The 6,705-nt window shown below is 37.5% G+C and overlaps 1 pseudogene; it reads left to right on the forward strand.

The window, feature by feature from the left end:
• The first annotated feature begins 1,044 nt into the window (after positions 1-1,044).
• On the forward strand, positions 1,045-1,584 carry LOC149193119 (DEAD-box ATP-dependent RNA helicase 53 pseudogene; annotated as a pseudogene).
• Positions 1,585-6,705: the final 5,121 nt, after the last annotated feature.

The raw sequence follows: 6,705 nt of genomic DNA on the forward strand, positions 1-6,705 counted from the left end.
TTAGAAGCAGAGAATTAAACTTACTAATGATGGGCAAGAGCATATGGAAGAGATAGTTGAGCATCTGGTTGTGAAACTTCCCATTGCTTTACTAAATCATCCTTTATTTTCTCAACTGAGACCCTCAACCAAATTGAAGTACTGCAATAATCCCTGTAATCCATTTGGAGAACTGGTTGATGTCAAAGCTTCTGAATAATGCCAAATTAAATTGGGAGTCAACAAAGTCTTTATCATTACTGAGTGTTCTTGGTTCTGCCGCTGATGACTGAGCAGTATTCTATACCATGATCCATGCAGGTCCTTTGCATAACAAACATAATGCCAAAAAAAAAAAAAAAAAAGGACGCATTAAGCATATCGACGTGCACAACAACAGCATAAAGCTTGTATATGAGCAAACCATTTCCCTTTCCACTCATCTAAGGTGACAAATCTAGTGTTTCAGGGAATGTTACCCTCTTGTTCAGCTTGCCAAACCTCCCAGTTCGAAATCGTTTCAGTGCAATTGTAAGACTAATAAGAGCCTGATGGACAGTAAGTCGTTTCAATCCCTTTCACCATCTTCAAGCACTCCAGTGGTATCCAACACACCTGCAAAACAATAGATCAGAAAAGAAAATTCATAAACAGCCGAGTGCAGAACAGAAAAATTAACTCAGGAAAAAAACGCAAATAGCAGAAAAACGTCAAACTTTACACGCTCGATTTGCCCAAATGGTAGCGAATTTCAAAAAAATAAAACATGGGTTTTGTTGCCAAGTGGGTTAATTAGATAACCCAGAAACCGATTTGGAAAATTCGTGGTGGTCTGGGAGAAATGTTCGGTTCTTTGGAGCCCGTTTTTGACTGCCGCGCGTGAAAATTGGGTTATTAACTGGTTGTTTGAATAACTCCGCGTGCCTGAGGGAAAGAGTTCTAATGAGGATCAATTACATGCTGGCATAAACAATAAATTACATGACTTTACACCTGTTTAGAGACGTGTTTCAATTAAACACGACTCTCTGTCATTAATCGCTGCCGGTTAAATGTTGGGAAGAAATGGAACTAAGGTGGAGCAATTTAGGCAAATGTATGGTTTTCACTCAAACAAAGCGAGATGCGGATAGTCTGTCGGTGGCACTGGGTCGGGTACTTCCATGTGAACCTCTTCATGGTGATATTTCACAGAATCAGCGAGAGAAGACTCTTGCTGGATTTCATGAGAGCCCTTTTAATGTGCTGATTGCTACCGATGTAGCTGCACGCGGTCTTGATATTCCTAATGTGGATCTGGTTATTCATTATGAGCTCCCAACAACTTCAGAGATTTTTGTGCATAGATCTGGGCGAACAGGGCGTGCTGGTAGGACGGGCAATGCTATCCTTATCCATACTGACCAACAGATTAGAAAAGTTAAGATGATTGAAAGTGATATAGGTTCCAAGTTTAAAGAGCTGGCTAGGATGAAAGAGGAAATAGACGATAGATTTGGTGGTTTCGGTGATTCTGGATCCCGCCGTTTTAGTGACTATGGGGAGTCTTCTAGTTCTCAGACAGGTTCCAGTAGCAGGTTTGGAGACTATGGAGACCGCTCTTAGTGACTAGATGAGACATTAAAATATTTGAAGGAGTTTAGTAGCATAAATTTAATCTTTTTGATCAGCGATTGAAACTCCTAGGTATGAAATTGGTTTTCATGTTTCAAACTCCACAGTTCCATTTTTCAGCCGAAGCTTGAGATGGAGAAACTGCTTAGTTCGCACACAGCCACTCCATTTCACTGCACTTTCTACACTCTGCAATCCCGCAGCCATTTAGCGATCCCGCAGCCATTTAGTGATCCCGCAGCTGTTTTGTTAAACTCTAGGTTGTAGGTGTCATCAGGCAAAACAGGTCACATGGGTAGCTAGGGAAATTTCAGTACATGGATGGTGTCCTATCCATTCGGTCAAATTTGCTGAAAAAGACCCCGGTCAAAGGGAAGTCAAATTGGGTGTTATCACAAAGTCGCCACACTGAGTCGCCACACTAAATCGCTGCATGTCAAGAAAAAAACAATAATTTTGAATCAATGAAATGAACAAGTTTTTTTCTCACTTTTCTGAAGGTATTGATTAATTTTGGACTGATAATGAAAATTGAATGGCTAACTTTTTATTCAAGATTTTTAGCTACAGAGCTGTTCCTCAATTCCGCAGCCAGAAAAACCTCATTGTTCAAATCAGCCTATCTTTCTCATACAAAATCAGATTTTGATGATTTAAGTACCATTGGAAAGATCTCAACAAGATCTATACAATGAGAAATATATCATTAGAGTTTGAAATGGCAAATAATGAAATAAATTGCTGAAAAGAAGCAACATCAAATTGAGGCACTAATTCCAAAGCAGGTATAAATTCCTTTGATTTTTCCTTTGAGAACTTGTTTCATTAATACAAATTCTTAGTTTTGTGTGTAAATATCATAACTAGAGAGATTGATCACCTCTCTCCTTTGATAATCTTACATTCCATTGCGGAAGAAGTATTAGTTTTTTTGCAGGTTCTAGGAGGAAGGACAAATGACTACAAGGGAATGATGTCTCTCTAAGAGACCAATTTGTTTCATAAGAGGTTGATCCGCAACAAAGAGGAAATATGCTGATGCAAAATCAGATCCAAATACTTGAAAAACTTTCAGATATTATTGTCTCCATCACATCCATCCATCACATCCATACTCCATAATAAACCATTCACCTCATTCCACTCCATATTTTCCATTTTCATTCACATACACTTTCCATCTCTTTTTGTCCATTCATAACTCACCAATAAAAGCAAAAGGCTCATTCACATGCTTATTGCCCATTGTCATTTCTGTTCTCCATTGCCATTTTCCATTTTCACTTTCCATTCCTTGTCATTTTCATTCTGCAAATAAGCCCTGCTTCAATGCAAATTAGTCCATAGTCCTTTGAGTCTAAGTTCTTTGTAAAAACACCTTGAGACTTGCATGCCTTAATGGCAAGTTCTCATGCTGACAAACAATGGGAATACATTAATGTCCCTTGTTCGTTAGATCTTCTAGGTGACTCGACATCAGCAAATTCATTCGTACCTAGCAAGATGTGTTTGGGCATCTTGACTCTCATTGACATCAATGGTGAGAGTACTCGTGTTGACTAGTGGCATCCATTAATGGCCACTAAGCCAACAATTTCCTACTATGTTCGACATCAGAACATCTTTTCACATAGTAGGAATTGTGCCAATGAGTTTTGAAGACATGAAGACTATTATTTTCAGCATTTTGGAGCAGATTCAGCAAGTTTTAGTAGAAGCAATAAAAAGCCATCTTATCTCTCTATCCATGACTCCTCTTGTTCAGCCACTTGAAGAAGAATATGATCAGAAGTTTTCAGCCACCACACACATACAACTCATCCATTCCAAAGGGTAAGTGAAGGTACGGCATTTTCTAACTTTTAACCATAGAATTCCATAAAAAGCTAGAATGATACTTGTTGGAAAAACATTTATCTTCCTCATTTCATAAAATTGCCAATACCATCAGTTGGGGGGGGGAATACATTCATATTCATATCTTTCCATGTCCATAACATATTCAAGAGCTCACATACTTCCAATATATATTAATTATTACATTGCTATTATGAGCATACAATGGCTTTTGAAAAAGTGCTTAAAGGATAAATTGGATACAAACAAAATCATGGTTGTCACACAAGAACCAACCATCATGCAATCCAATAAAGATATACTTAGCAACAATAATCAAAATATCATTACGCAAAGTTCAAAGATCAAAATAGAAGGCAACAAAAAAAAAAAATGGTTGTAACACAAGAACCAACCAGGTTGCAATTCAAGTGAAACACTTTGCAGAAATATGAAGTTATCAAATGATATCATGCAAAGTTAAGCCAAAGCTCAAGAATCAAAAGAGTCAATGTAATATATGTTGCATGAGGACATGCAATAGCTTCAGTTGGGGGGTATGTTGAGTCTTGAAAATGTCATTCATTTCCATTACACTTTCACTATTATGTTCATTATATCACCTCCATTTCACCTCCATTTCACTACTATGTCACCACATTCATCCCACTTTCATTATCATTGGGCTACCTTTATGTTTTTCCAATATTTATTATTTCTAAGCCTTTTAAGTGAATTTGTGGTTAAACATTAGAAAATAATGTGCATATGCTTATACCTAACCAATGGGTTGAGTTTGTTGACATGTGTAGGTTGAAAGGAGACTTCTAGAAGACCCTTATGTGGCACTCTAAGGCCAAATTCGAATTTGGTTGGAAAGAATCATGGGATCATGAGGATATGTGTCACATCTCCTAATTGTATTGTAACTCTAAAAGACATGTGTCTTATCAGTTCCTATTTTGATTAGGACTCTAGAGGTAGAGGGAGAGATTCATGGTTTATCATTAATGAGAAGGCTCTCATCTTTTTGTATAAATAGGAGGTCTCTCTCCTTCATTAGTTAGTCTTTTTAGTCTCTTTTAGTCTCTTTAGTCTCTTTTTAGTCTCTCTTTGGAGAGCTTTGTTGTACTTTGCACTTTTGAAGAAATTGAATAAAGCTTTGATGTTCTCAACATGGAAGGAGATGTGAAGTAGATGTCATGGAGCATATTAGGATGTAAGTAGATTAGATTTCATTTTGTAAATATTGCTTTGTAGAATGTAAGGTAGATTAGATTTTCATTCATGCAATTTTAAGTATGCTTTGATTTCATAGGTAGAAGGGGGCCCCTGCCTTGTACAGTTTGAATTATTGCATTTTATTTTCTCCCGGGATTTGTTTTTATGTTTATGTATTTCCTTTACAAACTAATGGTATTTGAAGTTGACAGGTTCAAGCTGCTGCCTTTGTTTTTATAGCTGATTTTTAATTTTATTTCTCAAAGAGCTGCTAACACATAAATGATCTTCATCATAAATTGTTATATTTTAAGATCAAAATATCACTAACTTGCAGCTGGCTTTGAGTGCTTTTCAGACTGTTCTTTCACTACTTTCTAACCATACTTTGCATAGTACATATGGCTGAAGTAGAGAGTTAGAAAGAGCAAAATATTATTACTAGTCTTTAAAGTAGATTTTTGGTTTTAAGTGCTTCTGAGACTAATCTTTCACTACTTTCTAATCATACTTTGCATAGTACATATGGCTGAAGTAGAGAATTAGAAAGAGCAAAATATTATCATTAGTCTTTAAAACAGATTTTTCTCACTTTTCTAATTCAACTTAAGCTACTTTCTATCCGTGCTTTACACAGTACATGTGCTTAGAAGCATCGAGTTAGAGAGAGATAATCTTTATCTTTGGTTTTAAAAGTGACTTTCTTTTCTTTTATTTGCAGCAGCATGAATGGTGTCTAGTGCCATTGGAAGTGGTCATTTACTTTCAAGTCATTTCAAGTTCTTTGCTTTCAGTTTCATTTCAAGTTATTTCTTTCAAGCTCTTTCTTTGCAAGTTTAAAAGTTTGATTACTTTCTAGACTTATTTCTAACTACTTCTTAATCGTGCTTTACACAGCACATGTGTTTGAAGCAGAGTTTTAGGAAGAGTTGAACATTATAACTGGTCTTTAAAGTGGTTTTTCTTACTTGTCACCTTAGAGCTTGACTACTTTTTGGACTTATTTCTGACTACTTCTTAATCGTGCTTTACACAGCACATGTGTTTGAAGCAGAGTTTTAGGAAGATTTGAACATAAACTATAAAACAACGAAGTAAGAGAAAGGTTAACTAAGCACATATAGTGCACCACACTTCATCAGTTTACGATACCCGGATTGATAATTTATGTAGAGCAATTTAAGACATTAAATTGACTAAACACCCCCACCACCTCCACCGGACCCAACATTATACATTAAACAAATTTTAATTATTAAAGGGCCGACGGGCCACGACCCCCGCCGACCCAACCACATCATATAACAAATATTAAAAAAAAGACGGGCCGACGGCCATGACCCCGCCGAACCCCCAACCAACACACCAAAATATTACGTTATATGTTGGGGTGGGCGAGCCACCTCCGGTGGACTCGGCCCACACCCCTATCCACCATAACTATGTACGCGGAACAGTACTGTGGGACTGACAGGTATCGAACCCACACCAACCACGTGGGTCGGCCTGCCACCATGCGGCGGCCCCATGTCACATAACAACGCGCCAACCATTAATACATACAACCAACAACACCCATTTTAATACAACAAAACGGTTCCGTATGCAATAATTAACACGCCCAAATTGTATTACATAACCAACACATCAACGGTTGCCATATTTAAAACAAAATGTGAGATTCGGGCTTTTAATGGGATTCGAACCTTGATCTTCGTGGGGTAAGTAATCTCTGCCACCAATGAGCCACGTGCTCAATCTTTGTTATATCCACCATCAAATGTTATTATAAAACCTGAATTTTATTTGCACGGGGGATGGTGGAGGCAGAAGGTGGGCACGGAAACCGAGACACATTTTTTAATTGTTTTGCAGGTGGAACCATGAACCTGGGAAAAACACAGGGAGAACCATGATTGAGCCAAATTCTCAGGAGGGTGAGATTTTGCCAGTGTCCAAATTGGACAAATTTTATGTTGATCTTACACCTCTCAGTGACACGAACTTGATGGCGCGGTTAGAATTTCAATTTGAGCAGCAGATTTTCAGAAAACC

Source organism: Pinus tabuliformis, chromosome 2_2, assembly GCF_031772625.1.
Source record: "Pinus tabuliformis cultivar Carrire ecotype Pingquan chromosome 2_2, CPIR1, whole genome shotgun sequence".
In the NCBI taxonomy this organism is placed as follows: Eukaryota; Viridiplantae; Streptophyta; class Pinopsida; order Pinales; family Pinaceae; genus Pinus; species Pinus tabuliformis.